General features: G+C 41.1%; 1 protein-coding gene across 6 annotated transcripts in view; it reads right to left on the bottom strand.

Moving 5' to 3' along the window:
* Positions 1–20,179, bottom strand: part of LOC307184552 (uncharacterized protein) — a 770,349-nt gene that overhangs the window by 564,904 nt on the left and 185,266 nt on the right. For 5 of the 6 annotated variants that reach the window (XR_013827746.1, XR_013827747.1, XR_013827748.1 and 2 more), the window contains one exon: positions 17,664–17,753. The exons of the other annotated variant lie outside the window; for it this stretch is intronic. The gene's annotated coding sequence lies outside the window, so the exon portion shown is untranslated. The remainder of the gene's footprint in view (positions 1–17,663; positions 17,754–20,179) is intronic. 6 annotated transcript variants of the gene reach the window in all.

The raw sequence follows: 20,179 nt of genomic DNA, 5'->3' as shown, positions 1-20,179 counted from the left end.
TAGTTGGGAGTACAAAAGAAACAAGATTTGCCTTCAGTTGATTACTGTGGAGGTTGGCTGGTGGCATTCAGGAGGTCAATATACCATTCCCCCCCCCCACTTTTGTATAGGCTTGAAGTTTTTAAAAAGCTATTGTGCCAGGAAGGATAAAAAGGTCTGTTTCATTTACATTTTAGTATTAATTAATTTATCAGGTCTGATAGGATTCTTCAAGAGATAATGCAAATAAGGATGATGGGAAAGTGAAGAATGAAAAGCTTTATGCCCAGCTCCACAAGACTGCCCTGGTTCAGTGCAACTGTGGGTTATACCCCATGGAACAGGTGGTTAAACTTTGGAGGAGAGGGAAGTCAGGGAAGGTTTGAATAGCTGGGTACTTCAAGTTGTTTGAAGGAGAGGTAGAGTTCAGGTGGACCTAGGAAGAAAGGAGAACACTCCAGAAGAGGGAAATGACATAAGATGAGGTACTGAGAACAGCACAAACTGTTTCCTACATGGCTTCCTAACTGGTCTCTTGTCCTCAGTCTGGTCTCCACACTGTAGTCATAGTAATCTTTCTAAAACACATATATGATCTTCTCTGGATCCTACTGAAATTCCTCATTTTCTTGTTGCACTCAGAATAAAGTTCCAAATCCCTGGCACTGGCTACAAGGCCTTGTGTGTCTGGTACCCCTCTCTCCAGCCTCGTCTTGCACTCTTTTCTCGTCACTCTCTTCTCTCCACCCACAAAAGCCAGAAAATACACTAACGTTTTAATAACGGCTCTCTTGGGGTCATTGGTTTATGGGTAATTCCTATACTTCTTGTTGCTGTCTTTCAGTTAGTAAATTTTCTAAAATGAAGCAAGATTATGTTTTTAGTAATAATAAATTTTTTAAAGCCTTGAAAGTTGCATGAAGGGAGGCAGTATAAAGGGGCAATTTTCTCAATAATGTAGGAGGCTTAAGAGAAGGCAAGTAGGGTGAGGGCTAACTGTGAACACCAGACACGGAGCTGCAGCAATGAAACGGCCTGGTAGTGACAGAAGTCAAGACTGAAAGAAAGCTAACGTTTAACATCTATTCTTCCAAAGAGCATGTGCAAACAAAGGTGAGAAACAGAGCAGTGATATGGGAGGCAGGCAGATTTTTTGTTGTTTTTATGTGGTTGTGTTTGGTTTTATTTTCTTTCGGCTTGGTTGTCTAGCTTAAAGATATTTCAGTACGTTTGCAAGTGAAGGCAGCACTCACTGAAAGCACTCCCGCTCTCTGTCTACATCACCTGTAGTTTTTCAGTTGTTGTTTGGGGGATGATTTTAAGGTTAAAAAAAATGTTAAACAAACTTTGTTTTCAACCAACTTTGGCCAGGTTCCATTTATAAAATACATAAATAACTATCTATAGATGAAAACAGCACGAGGATTAGGTGGTTGGAAAAGGTCCATCTATTATCAGCAAATGATTCAAGTCTCACTGGCTTCCAGCCTGCTTTACTATGTATTGTTATTCTTACCCTAATTCCTTTCTGCCTCTAGATCTCTGTATTGATGCTGATTTGAAAACATGGTTCCCAGTGACCCCCAGAGTCTTTTCAGTCCAGCTTACAATGATTCAATGAGTTTGGGGCTGGATAAATACATATGTTCGGAGTGTTTCCCAGTAGTCTCAAGAGCTGGAAAGGGTTATTTAATTATATCATAAAGAGGCTAAAGAAATCAATGCTTGGTATTTGCAAGCTACATGGAACTCGAAGAATTAGCTAGCCCAAACTCCACTTTTAGGGAGGGAAATGGATCTGTCCAATGGCCCCCACAAATAGATGCTGAGCCAGACTTAAGTACTCAGGTGTTCAGACTCTCAATCCAGTGTTCTTTCCGTAGACAAGCATTTGACTAATAGTGTTCCTGGCCAAGACAAACATCTCTTTCCTAACCCTCCAGAATTCCAAATTCCAAACCCTCCAGAACTCCAACTTCCCTTGGAAAATGGGCTTGATAGATTTCTTTTTAGTATTAGTATTTATTATTTTTAAAGAAGTCTTTTTAAAACAAAAAGCTTCCTTGATAACGATAAACAAGGCCCTATGCCAAATAAATTTCCCAGCATTGTCAGAACCAGAGATAGCCCTTAGTGTCATCCGTCCAGGCCCTGTGTTATGTATACCAATGAGACCTATAAGCTTCATGCAGCAAAATGGGAGTCAATATTGGCTAAGTATTGTTTTTAACAATCTATTGGCCAGCATAGCTGCTTCTATGTTTGTTTGGGTCTTTTTTTTCCGTAGCTTTGGATTGCCTTGGAGCTAGATCTCATGCTCAAGTGCAAACAGCTGGCTGAGGGATAGCTGCCATGTCCACCTGCCCAAGTGGAGTGAGCAGGGCCTCCTCGCTGCAGGCAGTGGAAATCCTGCCTTAGGATACCTCCCTGGTTCCTTTCCCTGGCTTCCTGGGGCTATTTCTAGGATGCCCCCACCCTTCTCAGCTTTGGGCCTGCTTCTTAGGAGCTAGCTGTTCTTAACCCCATACCACCGTCTCTGATGACCCAGTGACATCATGAGGTCAGTGCAGGCCATAAAACTGCACAACTGGCTCCAGAGGAGCAGCCCTGAGCTCCAAAAGAGCAGGGGCTTTACAGTTCCTGAGAGGAATATGAACCTGATTCAGAGGGTAGGGGATGTGCCTTGACTTTGTGCACTTTTTTTCTTTTTAATTGGCCTTATTATGACACAACCCAGACATTCAGTCACCAAGTAGAGACAGCCTTAAAAGTAATGTGATGAAACTTCTGTCTTTTAAAGGGTGAGTGAATGCATTTTAATAATTAAGTTACCGGGGCTTTGATGAGAGAAAGCCAGGACCTCAAGAGGAACATGGTCCCAAACTCATAAGCAGGACTTCAAAATAGGTTAGCCCCATCCCCTGTAAACTTTGCCCTTTCTCCTCTATGAATTCAGCCAATTCCAAAGCCCACTGTCACCAAATGGAGACTGTGGTTTGGATAAGACAGTCTGAACACTAGAAAGCTCAAATGTCAACCTGAGTCAGTTCAGTACAATAGAACTAAGTGGCATCAAGATTTCCCACTAAAATGTAGGTAAACCTGACTTCGGGGGACCCACCACCAGGTGCCAGTAAATCAGGACAAATAATCAAATACCTTCAGTCATGGGGATGGTGACTTCATACCCAGATTTATTTGATTTCATGTAGTTCTATTATTTTCAATAAATCAACTAATTCCCAATGTATATGCAAACATGAACCGTGAAGTAGAATGATATAGTGACTAAGTTAACAGATTTGTGAGTCAGAAAGACATGTCATTTATAAGCTTTGAGCCCGGTTAAGTCTATTAATTTCTCTAAGCCTTGCTTTTCTCATCTATAGAATAAACATATTCCTAATACTTACCTAACAGGATTGTGGAGAAACTAAAGGAGAAAATTCATGTAAAAAGCTTAAAACAGTACTTCTTCAATAAATAAATCACTGAATAACTAAACATGATTTTCTTTTTAAATCTTTATAATACCTTGGTTAAAAATAAATTCACAAGTCAAATAATTCACAACTCTTTGTCTGACCACATGATCTAATTTTTGGTTTGGAAACCGGTCACAGTAGACATAGATAACTGGAAGAAACAAGACATAAAATGTAAATGAATCAACAATGCTCTTCTCTGTAAGTACATCATTTTTGTAAGACTCTAAATCCATTCATCAATGTCTTTTTCTCCTTATACAAATATAATGCCATAGAGTTTAAAAACAAATCAACATTCTCTATGTCTACCTCTTTATTCCTACCCTGCAACTAGGTTCATCAGTACCCTTTTTTTTCTCTTAGATTCCATATATATGCATTAGCATATGGTATTTGTTTTTCTCTTTTTGACTTACTTCACTCTGTATGACAGACTCTAGGTCCATCCACCCCACTACAAATAACTCAATTTCGTTTCTTTTTATGACTGAGTAATATTCCATTGTATATGTGTGCCACATCTTCTTTACCCATTCAACTGTTGACAGACATTTAGGTTGGTGGACTTGATGACATGGAGTGGGAGGGCGAAGCTGGGGCAAAGTGAGAGTAGCATCGACATATATACACTACTGAATGTAAAATAGTTGGCTGGCGGGAAGCAGCAGCATAGCACAGAGAGATTGGCTCGGTGCTTTGTGATGACCTAGAGGGGTGGGATAGGGAGGATGGGAGGGAGGCTCGAGAGGGAGGGGATATGGGGACATGTGTATGCATATGGCTGATTCACTTTGTTGTGCAACAGAAACTGACACAGTATTGTGAAGCAATTATACTCCAATAAAGAACTATTAAAAATAAAATCATCAAGGAAAGAGAAGAAATGAACACAGGTCAGGAGAACTTGACTCCAAACCAGCCCGTGTCACACTCTGTGTGAAACCTGGTGGCCTCCTCTGTAAGATAAGGGCTTTGGAATGCACCTGAAGGTCCCTTCCAGCCCATGATTCTAGTGACGGCTCTTCCAGTGATTCAATGAGACATTAACAGTAACAGACGGCTCTGACGTCAGACAGTGGTTCACTTCCACACTCTGCTATACAGAAGGCCACATGCAAGATGACAAACAAGCATCCAGACAAACAAGGGACTGAGTAGGGTGGAACTGACAAACTCTGCAAGGCATGCTGTTCCATCCTCAGGATGGCAGCGTCCTTGGTTAAGTTTATGAAGCCAGTAGCTAACCCTGCAGCCAGTCCCTCTGTCCCAGAGATAAGGGCCTCCACATACCTATCAAGAGATGGCCCAAATCCTTGACCACATGAAGTATCGATAGTAAGGGAAATCCTGGCTCTAATCGAGGACACCAGGCAAACCTCATCGATATATGACAGTAAATCCTTAGCTTGTCCCAACATCCTTGTTCCTGGAAGTAAAACTGGCACCAAATTATCTTCAGGGACTTCCCTGGTGGCGCAGTGGTTAAGAATCCGCCAGCCAATGCAGGGGACACGGGTTCAAGCTCTGGTCCGGGAAGAGCCCACATGCCGCGGAGCAACTAAGCCCATGTGCCACAACTACTGAGCCTGCGCTCTTGAGCCCATGAGCCACAACTACTGAGCCCGTGTGCCACCACTACTGAAACCCGTGCGCCTAGAGCCCACGATCTGCAACAAAGACAAGCCACCACAATGAGAAGCCCACGCACTGCAACAAAGAGTAGCCCCTGCTCGCCGCAACTAGAGAAAGCCCGCGGGCAGCAATGAAAACCCAACAGCCAAAAATAAATAAAAAAATAAATAAATAAATTTATTTTTTAAAAAATGTCTTCAGATGGAATGCAGCCATGATGCCGCCCTTGAAAGTATGGCCAAAGACATGCTTCTGCTGATGCAATCCTCAACCATGGATCAATAGCAATCATCATCAGTTCATCACAACACCAAGGACCCATATGAGGCCTCAGAACCCTTCAAAATACCAATCAATCTGATGGGCACAAGATTTAAAATCTATTTGTCATCATCAATACGATTTTAAGTTGGACATAATTTTATATATATACACACATATATCATGAAATCAATCATGTTTTTTAAAAATGCTAAGGTTATCTCTGGGTGGTAGGATTATAAGTCATTTTTTAAATTTTACTTTATTATATTTTCCAAATTTTCTGCAATTGGTTTGAATTACTTTTACACTCAGAAAAGAAATAATTTTAAGAGAATTTAATTTTTAAAAAATCACCTCGATTGTTCTTTAACACTCTTTAAGGAAGACCACCAAGCTTGTCCACTCATTTGTGAGATTAATTTGAGAGAACTGAATGCTGTCTTGAATTTGCTCCTTTGAAATATCATTCCTATGACAGTTTAAATCAAAAAGCAGAGTGATATGGTTGGAAAAACTGAAAATCAGAAGGCCTAAGTTCTAATCCTAGTTGTCCCCCAACTAGCTTGAGATTGTGAGCAAGTCACAGCTTCTGTGGGCCTGAGAGTATGGGACTAGAATCAAATTACCCATGTCCAAATTCTGGCCCACCGGCTGAAAATCTGTGTGACTTTAGGCAAGTGACTTAACCTCTCTGAACCTCAGCTGTTAATTCAGAAACAGAATAATAATTTTCCCTCCCCGGACTGCTGTGAAGATGAGATGAGATAGTGTGCATAGGCCTTTAGCCTCATGCCTAGAACTCTGAAAGTGCTCAGAGAACATTAGCTGGAATCATTATTATTATCTTTCCTGTCCCAAAGCAGAGGGAAAGCTACCATGTTCTGGAGACGGGCCTCCCCCTAGGGCAAGTGTGTCTCTGCCTTTCAGTGTCTTCCCAGAGGCTTAGCCAGTTCTTCCCCACAGAAGCCCAAACTCTCTACCACAACCAAGTTCTGCCTTTCCTTGCCATTCATTTATTTCCCACCCTCCTCCCCAAGATCTACAGTCACCCTGGGGGCCAGGAAGAAGTAAAGGAAAGCATGTGTTGCCTGCAGACGTCCATAGAACATCAAGATGACCTCCTCTACCTTTCAAAGAAATGGTTTGTGTGTGTGGCCCGAGACAAAGGGAGCACTGTTGACTTTTATTTGTCAGAGACTATCTCGGATCCCCTGAGTTTGTTTGATGAATTGTTTTGGGTAGATAAAATAGCCCTGTTCCCACTCTCCCTGATTCTGCCACTGAGAGCAGATTAACAAAAAATGTGCTCTTCACATCAGAAAATACAGCCCTACAAAAACAGTTCTTGAGGGAGAACATTTTTTTTCGGTCTCTGCTGATAATTTTCCCACGCTTTGTGGACAGCCCAGGTTGGCCTGAGCTCAGGGTCACCTTCTCTCATCTGGAAGCATCAGGAGGACCTAGGGTTGAAGACCCTGCACAAGGTTTGCAGCTAATGCTGGAACAGATGGGTCCAGGGAACCCATAGGAAATGTAGAAGACTGACTCCCACCCACTGTGAACAATGAGCCTGCAACAGGAGAGAAGGGATGACAAGGACCTTTGGCTACAGGAAAGCAAAGTCCAGAGAAAGCACAAAGAACAGTGGCTGAAGGCTGTATAGCCCCGGGGTTCAATGCATGGGCTTTGGAGCCAGAGAGACCTTGGTTCTCATCCCAGCATTGACCCTCACTCAGGTAAGTAGCCTCCCTAAAACTCCGCCACACGAGAGAGAGGAAGGCTGATCTCACAAGACTTGCCGTGAGACCTAAAGAAGCTGATGTCGATCAAGTCCCTGGAGGGTGAAAATGGTGGCTTTTTATAATATGCTCATCCTTGAGTAGGGGCCCTTCTCTAGAGTAGGAAACACTTTACCATGATAGCAGTCCCAAAAAGAAAACCCTGTTTTCTTTACACAAGGTTTAAACAGAACCATGGAGAACCAATGCCACCCTTGCACATGTTCTGTACTCTGTAATTGTAGCTGATATTGCATTAAATTATAAAAAGCTTTTGGTTATTGAGCAGTACTATGGACCAGGAACCATTCTAGGTGTTTTTCAAGCATTCTCTCATTTGATCCTTAGATTAACCCTTATAATAATAAGTATTATTATTATCCTCATTTTATAGAAAATTGGGTCTTAGAAATTTGCCCAAGGTCAAAGACAGAGCCAAAAGTTATCTATGCACATACATGATCCATTTCATGCACCTTACCGGTTGGAGTCACTGAAGACTTCAATTCTTTTCTAGGAAGAGATGTTGGGATGACCTTTTATCACATTACATTAGCCCTGAATCCACGACCAGACTCACCTCCCACACTTGTGTCATGCCTTTCAGTAGGGACCTACTGAAGTGACTGTAAATCATATTGAAAAATTTCTCCTCCCAAGCCCTTAAAACCCCTTATTTTACATAATCATTCAATGGTACACCCCCAAGGACCCTCAGAGATCATCACTCAGTACCCTCCTTTCACAAATAAGAAAACAAGACTCAGAGGTGAAGTGACTACAACAAAGACACACAGCCAGGTCCCAGCCCAGCCAAGTCTAGAAAAATCCAGCTCTCCAAATTCCCTGCTACCATTTTGTGCTGTCATCTTTCACCAGGATTAACGGTGCAGTTGGTATTCCACCTTCCATTCCTCATTCCCAATGTATGTGCCCATGTGACAGCGGGGGAGCATTCGCCACAAATCTGACAAGCTGCCACCTGCCACCCATGAGAACGCCCATTTTCCAGCATCACACATAGTTGTCCTAAGTATAGGGCATCCCTCTTTTCTTCCCACTCTATTTTTGCAGCCTATCCTTGCCCTCTTGTTATGCTGTTGGGACCATGCTTAACCAGCATGCTAAAGCATAAATCCATTGTGGATGTTTATCCTCTTATCTACAGGCTTTTGTCACTGGGTTCTGTGATATAAGAGTCATGAAGAGGATGAGTGTCCATTTATTCATTTAGTAACAGGCACTGGGCTGTGTGCTGGAGTACAGTGAAACACCAGATGTGAACCAAATCCCAGAATGAGGCACAAATATTAAACAGGAAAGCACACCAACAAATAAAATGATCGTGAAAATGAAATGAAGGAAACCAAACAGGGTGCTATGGAGAGAATAAAAGGAGAGACTCACCTAGTATCAAGTACTCAGGACAAGGTCTCTCTGAGGGGGCAATCTCTGAGCAGATGCCTAAAAAATGCTTGAGTTTTCCATAAACAAACACAGATACTTCTCATAATTCTGTCCCTGGTCTCCATTCCAGGTTTCAGCTTGTCCCAAATCATGTTTAATATTTTTTAATTATAAAAATAAGATATATTCATTGTAGAACATTTAGAAACTCAAAGAAAAAGAAAAAATGAAGAAAAATTAAACTTCCCACACACACTCCTATTATTGCTAACTGGTATATATATATATACATAAATATATATAAAACTATAAAAAGGAAAGCTTTATTATTGAAAAATGTATGGAAATGGTAAAAAAAATGCAAGACATAAAAATTGGTATAATAAAAATTAAGTTACTTCTCTACTCTAGCCACTACCGCCCCCAGATTTACTCCCCAGAGCAATCATTTTTTTGTGTAGACTTCAAGATTTATATATATATATTTTTTTACATAAAATGGTATCATTCTATAGACCCTATTCTGCTCCTTGCTTTATCATTTAACAATATATCCTGAAGAAGCAAGTATAGATAATCTTTTTTAATGACTATTATTTGTACATAGCTGAGACCACTTTGTATAATAATTTTACACCCTGCTTTTTTACTTAATATTACATCATTAAAAATTCTTACTTCATTTAAAATGACTTGCAAAATTTTTTTAAAAATTTAATGACTGCAAAACATTCTACTATATAAGTAAGCCATAATTTATATAAACATTACCTAATTATGAATATATGGAATATTTTAGAAAATTTTATTAATGGCTTGAAAGAACATTATGCATAAAGCCTTCACTGTGTTTCTCTACTTACAGAATCTTGAATTCACTTCTATAAAAATTTATTGAGACTTCTCATGAACACAGCATTGTTCTCTAGTCTACTGTGATACCAAAGACAGATATGATGTACATATTAATATCTTTAAGAATAAGAATATGCACTGTGCTACACACAAATGCTCTCTGGATGTTCCCATCTCCAAGTGGCCCCAAACAGCTCTACTCTAGGAGCAAGACTAATGCTTGTTCTTGCTATTTTTGCTGTCTGACTTGTTCCTCCCATAACTAACATTTGCTCACCAACAGTGATAAGATAAAGAGAATCAAGGGCTCAGACAAGGAAGCAAAGGAGGCCACTTAGTCATCTTAGACTCTAAGATGGGGTCTCCTTCTGTTTTAGGAAAAATGTGTCCTCCATGTGACCCAGAGAGTTCTACATTAAGGTAGAGGGCTAAAACCCAAGCTCATAATAAAGTGTCCTTTTATCTGGCCTTTTTAGGGGCACATATCTTTTGGGAACCTTGTTGGGATTAGGGGGGAGTAGCTGAGAAGAGACAGAATTTGGATGCCTACCTACTAATATCTCCACTCGATAGTTTTCTATCCACTTGTACATAATTACTAGCTCAGCATATATGAATGTAGGTTCTGGAGCCAGAGGGTCACTACTTCCTAGACAAATTATTTAACCTCTCTGTGGGTCTAATTTCTTCATCATTAAAATGGTGATAATAATAAAACCTACCACATAGGACTAATATGAGAATTTCTTGAGTTAATTTGATGTAAGTAATTTACAACTTTGCCTGGCACATTAGAAGTACTTAATGTTTATCATTATAATTCATAACAGGTGAAAAATGAAGTTGAGCACTAAAGTTTTATAAAAACTCATTAAATTCCAACATCATTACAGAAAAGGCCCAAAAGGAATCAAATACTTCACAAAATCAACTGTAAATATTCAACATTTCTCAATATATTATTTGAGCATGGGATCAGGGGAACATGGTTGGAATAAAGTAGTGAAACTTTGCTTGATGTGTTGAAATATGAAGACCAAGGACTACACCAAGCCATATCAACTTCCCTTCATCTATCACATGAACTCATGATAGAGGAGACACTCATTATTTCAATTGTCCAATCATTTCAATTATCCAATCTTATTTCTAACTCTTCTAGGAAGGGGTTGGGGTATAAATTTCTCTGAAAGGCACTCCAGGTGGAGGGAATAATGTTAGCCAAGCATGGAAGTACACTGTGTGCTCAAAGGATGACAAATGGCTCACTGGAGATGATACTGGAGACTTTCACATGGTTGAAACCAGAAACTAGCAGAAGAAGATGACCCTAGGATGACTGAAATTAAGTCAAAATATGCAGGGCCTCTAGGGCCATGTGGAAGTGATTACATTTATGCAACAAATGTAAGAAAAGGGATAACTTTTCATATTTCTATTTTTAAATAACATTATATGTGGCCATGTGGACAATGTACCAAATGGCAGAAAAATTAGAGGCAAAAAGGCTACCTTAAGGTTGTTATTAAGAATCCAGGTGAGAGGTGATGAGAATTTAAGGGAGGGTGATGAAAAATTCAAGAGGAAGAGAGGAGAGCATCAAGAGACATTTCAGAGATAGAAGCAATGGGTCTTAGGGACTGTTTAACGTCATGGGCAAAAGAAAAAGAGAAGGGCTAAAGTTGTTCTGAAGCATCATGTGGGAAAGACAAGAGATTAGAGCACAGCACAGTGAAGGGTTGGTGCTTAGGAAATGTTCATTGCAAATGGGAGTGTTGAGAAGGGCGTGTTCTAGTTGTGTTGAGCCACAGAGGAATCCCTGGGTATCTGAGTCGTTGGGTTGTCCTGGGGTCAGGAGACACATGAGGTGGAGAGAAAATCATTGAACTCAGAGATGGAGGATGTGCCAGAGATAGTCTTTATCCATTTGACTATTGTGCCAAGTGTTGTTTTTGCCAGTAAGAATTTCCTTTCATTGCCTTCCAATGCTGTGACATTCTCCCAAACCCTCCACATCGCCTCTCTTCCTCCCACCAAGAGTGATGTGTCATTCCTCTGTACCCCAAGGTACCCAGCATGTATGACCACACGATGTTATAATTATCTGCTCCTCTACCTATTTTCCTCTAGACTATGAGCTTCTTACTGGCAGTGTGTTTTATTTATCTCCATAATATCAATACCTAGCACAATGTCCAGCACAGAAGTTGAAATCCGAATTCTTCGATGCAGGATCCCTTTGTTGCCTAATACACAAAGATAATCACGTGCAGTTTCATAAGCCCTTCACAGACAGCTGCAATGTTAATGTCCCTTGACCTACTGAAATTGATAGGAGATGTATAGTCTGACCAACTTTAATCAAGACACTCAGATGTTGTCTGCTGCCCTCTAAGTGCACTGTACGCCCATCTGCCTTTTCTCATATTCCTGCCGCAACCATCTTGTTATCTCTATTTCTGGAGTCCCACAATAAAATTTTTTTAAATCTTTACCCTACCAACACCCAGAAAAATAACAATAAAGAAAGTGGAGACCAAATTCAAAATGAAAAGCTGATGACAAGCAATATATTTTTCTATTTTAATTATTTTATTCATAAACCTGTTAGAGATCCGAACGAATTGTAAAGACCACGCCAGGATTTCGAGATTTAATTTGGGTTTTACAAGCAGTGAAAGCAAATGAGGCATTCATCTCAAAGTAATTTCTCAACTGGTATTATTGTCCTCGGTGCATTGAAAAGGAAACCAAGACACAGAATGGAGACGTAAACAGTCCAAAGTCACATGCAGAATCTGAGAATAGGAAAGGGAATAGAATTCCTGATTCTGAAGACAGACCAGTGGCTCTTAACCTTCCGTGGACAGGAAAACCACCTGGCACTCTTGTTTTAAATGCAGATTCCTAGACCCCAGCCCGGACCTGGCAAATCAGACTCAGGAAGCTGCACCTTTCCAGGCTTCCAGGTGATTCTTATGAACACCTAAATTTGAGTGCACTGAGAGCCAATGGTCAGGGGTCAGAAGCCACACCGTAAGGCACACTGTGCCAGATTCTTCAAATGGTTCTGCTCCATTTGGCTGAATCAGAACGCCACTTTGTGAAGAGTCTCAAGGAAGGCAGCCAGCAGGGATTATGAGAGGCTCCTCCCAACAAGGCCTTGGGCTCTTCACCATGTTCCATCTTAACCAAGCCAGGCCCACACACACCCATCCCCATTCCCAACACCAGTGCGCCAACAAGAGAACTTTCCCTTTGGTCCTGCTTCGGAAGGGCTGCTGCGATGGGACAGCTCCCCATTCCCAATCCTTCCTGCAAGTTTTTTTTTTCCTCTGTACAATTAATTAGCTAATAATTTTTGCTTCTGATCCATTCCTCATTAAAAAGCTGAGTCCCCGAGTTGGGGCTGTCGGAACAAAGGTGGGAGAATTTATGTCTTAATTTTGGTTCATTATGGCAGGAAGCCTCTTGCTCCCATCACTCTCCCTCCTCAGCCTCTCCCCTCTGAGTTCTGGCGGCTCTGTGACCCTAAATGCCTCTTTCGAGGCAGCTACCATGGAGGCACTGTCTCTGCCCTTTATCTTCTGCCACCTCATTAAGAGAAATGAACCTGAGTCTGAGAAAGATGACACAGGGGAAATAAAAATGTAATCCCTTGGTGCCACCTATAATGAATTGTTATGAAAACCATGAAAATATGTGTCTGCGGATATTGTTCTTTGATTTGAAGTCTGTTGTAAGCGGTAATTTTTGTCATTAAAGCTGTTAATCTGCTCAGAGCTCCTCATAAGTTTTTATGAAGAAAAACATCCCTGCTGCCTCCCTGCTCATTGCGGGGTACTTTGGAGGCCAACACACACGCAGAGCACCGTGGAATAATTAGCTTTAATTATGGCTGATACGGCTGTCTGTTGAAAGTGGAGGGACTTCACGCTGCTAGGACTGGAGATGGGACCTGCTCAGCCTTTGCAAGGCCAGAGGAGAGGGGCCTATGACTCTGAGTCTGCGATCGCAACCACTGCCAACCACAGACACCAGGCACCACTCCCCAGCCGGGGCAGGTACACTCTGGCCACCACATGCTCATACCCAAGCATGGACATGCACACTCACGTGCGCGCACACACACACACACACACAACTTCATCTCCCTCATCCCTCAATTATCTTGCCCAAGTTCAATCACCACAAACATCCATACTACTCCATTATCCACATACACTAACCACAGTATATGTATACCAAGGCATGACAAGACATGCACCAACTAAGACGGGCACCACAGAAACTCAGAATACACAGCCTGCTACATTCAGCTTTATTACATGCATACCCCGATTTCCTCAGCCACAACCCACACCAACCACAACACACATACACCCACCATGACATGGGTGCCTGGATATATAAAACCAACCCCAAACCAATACATATCACCTATGAAACACATACCTGTGCATTGGCTCTAAGAGGCAGCCATATCATAAGGTCTGGAGGAGCAAAATGTTCTTGACCTAAGATAACTCATTATACGGTCAGAAATGAGCATTTAGACTGAAAACAACTGGCAATTCATTTAGCATCTATTGATGCACTGAGTATTGATTATGTGTCAAGCACAGGGCTAGGCACAATGGAGCCTTTACAGATAAATAAGACAGGGTCTATACCTCAAGAAGCTTGTGGCAGACACAGATTGTCTTTCAAGAAATAATTTGTCCACCAGCTGGGAGGGCTGTCTGCAGAGAGCCTTTAGCTGTCTGCTGCTCCAGGGATTACGTCAGCTGCAAAAAGCTGCTTCACCCAAGCTCACTCTCTGCCCAGGGAGGTGACATCTGATGACTGATCGCCGTAAGGGTGTAAGAGCCTGGACACTGCAGTCAATGCCAGACTACTCTGACCGGCCACAGCTTCCCTCATCAGTGGAAGTTCTAGTAAGGTCTATATCTCAGGTCAGCTTCTCCCTCTGCCCACTCCCCCTTTGTTTTTCTCCCTTCCACAGATGTTGGTCCAAAGGGCACTGCCTAATAAACATCCTATCCCACTCAACTCCATCTCAGAGTCTGCTTCCCAGAGAATTCAACCGTGACAGAGCTAAATGCAACACTATGGATGCTATCTACCAAGTAAGAGTACTAGAGAGTAAGTGCTAAAGAGACTCTTCAGAAACAGAGAGGAATTGAGTCATAAGAGAAGGATTTCTGAAGAAGGTGACATTGAAACTCGGTCTGGAATAACTGTTAGCATTACATAGCTGAGGAAACATAGAACTTTTTGGAGAAAAACAACTTGGGTGGGAAGTACAAAGTATGTTCTTACCTCAGGGAAATAGTGAGACGTAAAAGTGAAAGCAAACTGTTGATGGAGCTTGAATTGAAAATTTTTAAAAGAGTTTCATTTCATCTGTTAGACCAATTGATCTCAACAGTTGGCACTGCAGATTAATCACAAGGGGCACGTAACCCAAAAGTACATCCAGCATGGTTATAATTATAGTCATGGGAGGACATCATAAATTGAGGAATATTAAAAAAGAGAGAGCGCTGGTTATGGTCATATTCCAAAAGGCTAGCAACCATTGCTATAGCAAAGGCAATATTAGAGTTCTCCCACTCCGGTCCTCCAGGCCATCCATCCAACCATCCATTAATTCAATATACATCGGGAACATACTATGGGCAAGTCACGTTCCAAATAAGTGCCCTCATGACATTTACTCTCTAGCTGTGAAGACAGACATTAAGCCAAGAAATGAACAAAAATACAGAAATGATTTCATTTCAGTTGTGATAGTAATTGTGAATACAGTGTGTAATATGAACAGATCAGAAGGTTCAAACTGACCTAAATTGGGGCAGGTCATCAGTCAAAGAAGTTTTCCCTGAAAAATTAAAATTTTAAACTGTGGGACCATTTTCGTACTCATTACTTAGCTGGGTCCTCAGAGTGCACAGGTGAATAAGACCTGCCCCTTCTCGAAAACACAGAACGGGAGAGAAATGCAAAACTGTAGAACTGAAGACAAATGTTGCCTATTTCACAACTTTTCCATAGGAAAGCACCTACATGGAAAAGGAAAAGCAGCTAATGCCATTTGCTTTGTCCTAGGACAGGGGGATTGTGGATGGATTGCACATATGCGTTTATTCCTCCTCAGAGAATATATCCTGGGAAGTGATGGCTTGAGCTGGATTCCTAGTATCAGGTCAACCAGGGTTCATACTCTGCTCAAGTCCTGGGGCGATGCTGGGGCGAGGGATCACCAGGGCACTGCAACATTAGAAGCAGGAGCTAAAGTCCTACTGCCACTTCTGGGGTCTGGCCACCCCCACCCCCACCCCAACCCCCCAGCATTTTGCCTCATGTTACCAGGGACTTTACATGGATGAAGGCTTTGTCCCTAGCAGATTGAATTTAGAGACATTTGAAGTTCTCCCTTTGTTCCATTTCAACAGTATTCAACAATATAAAGCTTTGGTGCTGCTTTGAACTAATTTCCTAGGGAGTTTTAAAAAAGAGAAAAAAAGCCTTTTCTTTGACTCATCACTCTATTAAAAAATAACATTTGGGTTTGGTGTGAGAGTTCAAAAAATTAGTATTCATTTTTTCAGTGATTCATTTAATCAGTTCAAGTTCCTGTAGATGGCTTAACCCAGAAGAATCTATACAATGAGGTATTGTGGTTGCTTAGGATTCATCCAAACTTCCCAACTACTCCTTCCTAGGCCTGGGTTTATGGGCTCAGGGGGGAATGGGAAGATGGCCCTAGTCTGAGTAAATGAGAACAGTGACTTTTACTAAAGGGAACGACGAACAAATCACACTATAAACTTTTAACTAAACCAGGAATCAAAGGAAACTTTCTTAATATTTCAAGTATATATCAGACACTAACAGCAAACATGTATAATGCATAATGGTGACATAATAAGGATGCCTCTATTAAAATTAGGAACAAGCAAAAAGTGTTACTATCACAGTTATTGAGATTTGTTCTGGAGGTCTTAGCAAATGCAGTAAAACAAGAAAAAGAATGTTGAATAAACACTGTAAAGGAAAAGACAAAATTATAATTATTTGCAATCATAACTATCTTCCTAGAAAATCCAAGGGAATTAACTGAAAAACTAAACTAGTAAAGGAGTTCAACGTGAGGTAAGATGTAAGACACATAAACAAAAATTAATAGCTTTTGTGTACACCTGCTATTATCCATTGGAAAATTTCGCATTGAACAAAGATCCCATTTACATAGAATAAAAATGTAAAATTCCTAAAAATAACTTAACAAAAAAAGATCAAGACCTATATTTTAAAAAATCTTTTAAATAAACCCAGGCATGATAGAAAAGCATCAAATACCCTGAAGCTTAAAAGCATGCTACCCTACAGGGATTATGGATTTAATTTCTATTCTTGGTGAATTCTCTACTCAAAAATAATGATTTTGCTTCATTAACAACCAGATCTTTCCAGCCTTGGGTCATGGAGAACAATAGAATGCAGTTTTAACCTTTTGTCTGCTGAAAGCCAATCAAAGGATATGGCTCCAAGGTTGCTGTAGCTCTGACCAACAACACAGCCACCTAACTATTCAAAAACACTTGTATTCATCTGAGAAGCTTGAAGATAAATGCCATAGATTGAAAGTTAATGAATGAAAGTTTATATATAATATAAACACATTAATTATTTGTTAAATGAATAATTCTTTTTACAATGTGTCCAAAATTGTCATGTCTCGATTATAACAATAAAACTACTTAATTTTACATGGCACCTTCACATGCAATGTCTGACTTCATCATCTCAAAAACTCTGTAAAGTGCGTAGTACAAGTGTGATTTTTAAATATGAGTATATATGAAGCATATGTGCTGCTTCATGGCATACACAGTGTGCTAAACCTTTTACATACAATAACTCATTCAATGATGTCTCATGGCATCTCTCTGAGGTCGATGTTATTATTATGATGCTTATTTTATGGATAAGGAAACTGAGGTTCAGACAGGTTAAAAATCTAATTACAGAGCCAGGAAGGGGCAGAGCTATGATGAGTCCAGCTAAGCATGCCTTGAGAAGCTTCACTCAATCCTTACACTATGCTTCCTCTGGTAGTGGTGGTATTATTATGACACATCACAATCATCAGCAGAAGCAGCAGTATTATTACCTATTGCATTAGTTTGATTAGGCTGCCATGACAGAATAAAACAGATTTGGTGGCTTAAACAACAGAAATTTATTTTCTTACCGTTCTGTAGGCTCTGAATTCAAGATTCAAGGTGCCAGCAGAGTTGGCTTCTGGTGAGGTCTCTTTCCTTGGCTCACAGATAGCAGCCTTCTGCGATTTTACACAACACATGTAAAATTCCTCGCATGGCCTTTCCTTAGTGTGTGCACACCTTGATATCTCTTTCTCTTCTAATAAGGACACCAGTGCTATTGGATAAGGTCCCCATCCTTGTGACCTCATTTAACCTTAATTACATACTAAAAGGCCCTATCTTTAAATATAGTCCTATTAAGTGTAAGAGCTTCAACCCATGAATTTCAGTCCATAATATCTATACTTAAAGATAAGGAAACTGAGGTGCAGAGAAGTTAATGGACTTGCTAAGAGCATACAACTATAAAGTAGAGGAACTTCAGCTCAAACCTAGACGTATCCCAAGTCTAAAACCCATGTTCCTTCCACTTCCCCTCAGTAATTATTCACACTGTGGGAAGGGAAGTAGTATGTAAACAATGTAAAAGAACAGATAATACAAAACGCATTTGCATCCTGCTTTGGAACACTCAGGATACATTTTCATACCCTGTTTTATCTTCATCATTATTTCTAAACTGCTACTAAAACGAGTTTGCATTGCTTTACTGTGTCTTCACCCCTACGCCCAACCTGAGAACAAAGAGGGTAGCCCAAAACCAAACTGACATGCACTGCAAAGACAGCAGGATACTTAAAATCTACCATAGCTAACCACACACATATAAACCAAAATTGACTATATGTACTTTGATATACTCAGAGAGAAAGGGCTACATAAATTCAAATTGTCATCCTACCTAGATATCTATTTCAACTTCACAGGGTCCTAGGATGCAGGTACAGAATTATCTTCCAGATATGTTCATTCATTTATTTATTCACGTAGCATTTACTGAGCAGGTCCACCAATTAGTCAATCCCAAACTAACTCATTTAATCAATAGATGGCAGTTGCTCTTCTTTCCCATGCGGAGCACAGGCTCCGGACGCGCAGGCTCAGCGGCCATGGCTCACGGGCCCAGCCACTCCGTGGCATGTGGGATCTTCCCGGACCGGGGCATGGACCCGTGTCCCCTGCATTGGCAGGCGGACTCTCAACCACTGCGCCACCAGGGAAGCCCATGCTCTTCTTACTTTCCCACAGATACAGACTCTTCCGGTCAGGAAAGGGACGTTTCTTGGGGTCTTCCCCACCCATACCCTTCCACTCCCAATCCCGACACACCAAATTAAGATGATCTATCTCTGGCAATAGGTATTGTTATTGGGCTTATTTTACAGATAGGAAAACTGGACAGAAGGGATGAAGTTCAATGTCACACAACTTATAAGTGGTAGTATCAGGATTAGAAGCCAAGCAGCCAAGTACCAGAGCCTACACTTCTATCTGCTATGCTATATATACTTCTTTGAATGCTATATTTCTTCAATTTGTTTATCAACGTAAGAACTGAAGGAACATTTAAGCTTGCAAAGTTTAGGAAGACTTACCTAAAGAAGAGAATTCTTATGCTGTAAAAACAAGGCCTGAGAAGTCAAGGAATTTGTCCGAGGACTTGTGTCCAAGAACACGGACTCCTTGCCTTACTATCCTGACCCACTTTCAGCGATCTAGCACTCTCACAATCCTGGGACCATGGTCTGGAAGGTAAGAGGAATATAAGCCCAAGGCCACTATCCATTGTCCACTTGAGCACAGCACCCCGTCTGTGGGTCAGGGCAATCACAGGGAGGGCGTGCATATCCTGCACAGTGCCCCATTATGGGCAATTCCCCCTGATGGGGGGAGGTTAAGAATAAAAAATAAATATAATAGATGAAGTAATGTATAATATGTACAAAGGTGCTAAGTGCTAAGGAAAAGAAAATAGAGTAAACTAAATGGGATAGAGAGAGCCACCTGTGAAGGTGAAGAAATTACAGCTTTAACTAGTGTGGTCAGGATGAGCCTCATTGAGAAGGTGACATCCGAGCAAAGACCTAAGGGAGACAAAGCACATTGCCATGCTGATATCTGAACAACAGGTATTCCAGGCAGAGTGAACAGCATGCTGCAAAGGCCCCAAGGGGAGTGGAGAGAAAGACCTGTTAGGAAGTTACTGCAGTATCCAAGCTAGAGACAGTAGTGGCTGGAGTGGCAGCAATGGAGGTAGTGACAAGTGGTTGAATTCCGGATATATTTTGAAGGCAAGTCCACAGTATTTCCTGACAGAATTCACTGTGGGATGTGAGAGACAAAGTATTCAAGCTTGTCTCCAAGCTTTGGGTTTGAGCACATGGAAGGATGGAGACACTATCAACTGAGAAGGAAAAGGCTGTGGATAAAGCAGTTTTGGGGTGGAGGCAGAAAGGAAGATCAGGAATTCGGTTTGGGACAAGTTGAGTTTGAGATGCCTATCAGATGACCAAATGAAGAAGCTGAGTAGCCTGTAGAATATATGAGTCTGAGGTTCAGGAGAGAACTCTGGCTGAAGATATAAATTTGAAAGTCATCAGCA

Source organism: Stenella coeruleoalba (assembly GCF_951394435.1).
Source record: "Stenella coeruleoalba genome assembly, chromosome: 3".
NCBI classification, from domain to species: Eukaryota; Metazoa; Chordata; class Mammalia; order Artiodactyla; family Delphinidae; genus Stenella; species Stenella coeruleoalba.
The sequence above is the reverse complement of the archived record's forward strand: the minus strand, read 5'-3'. Positions and strand labels throughout refer to the sequence as shown.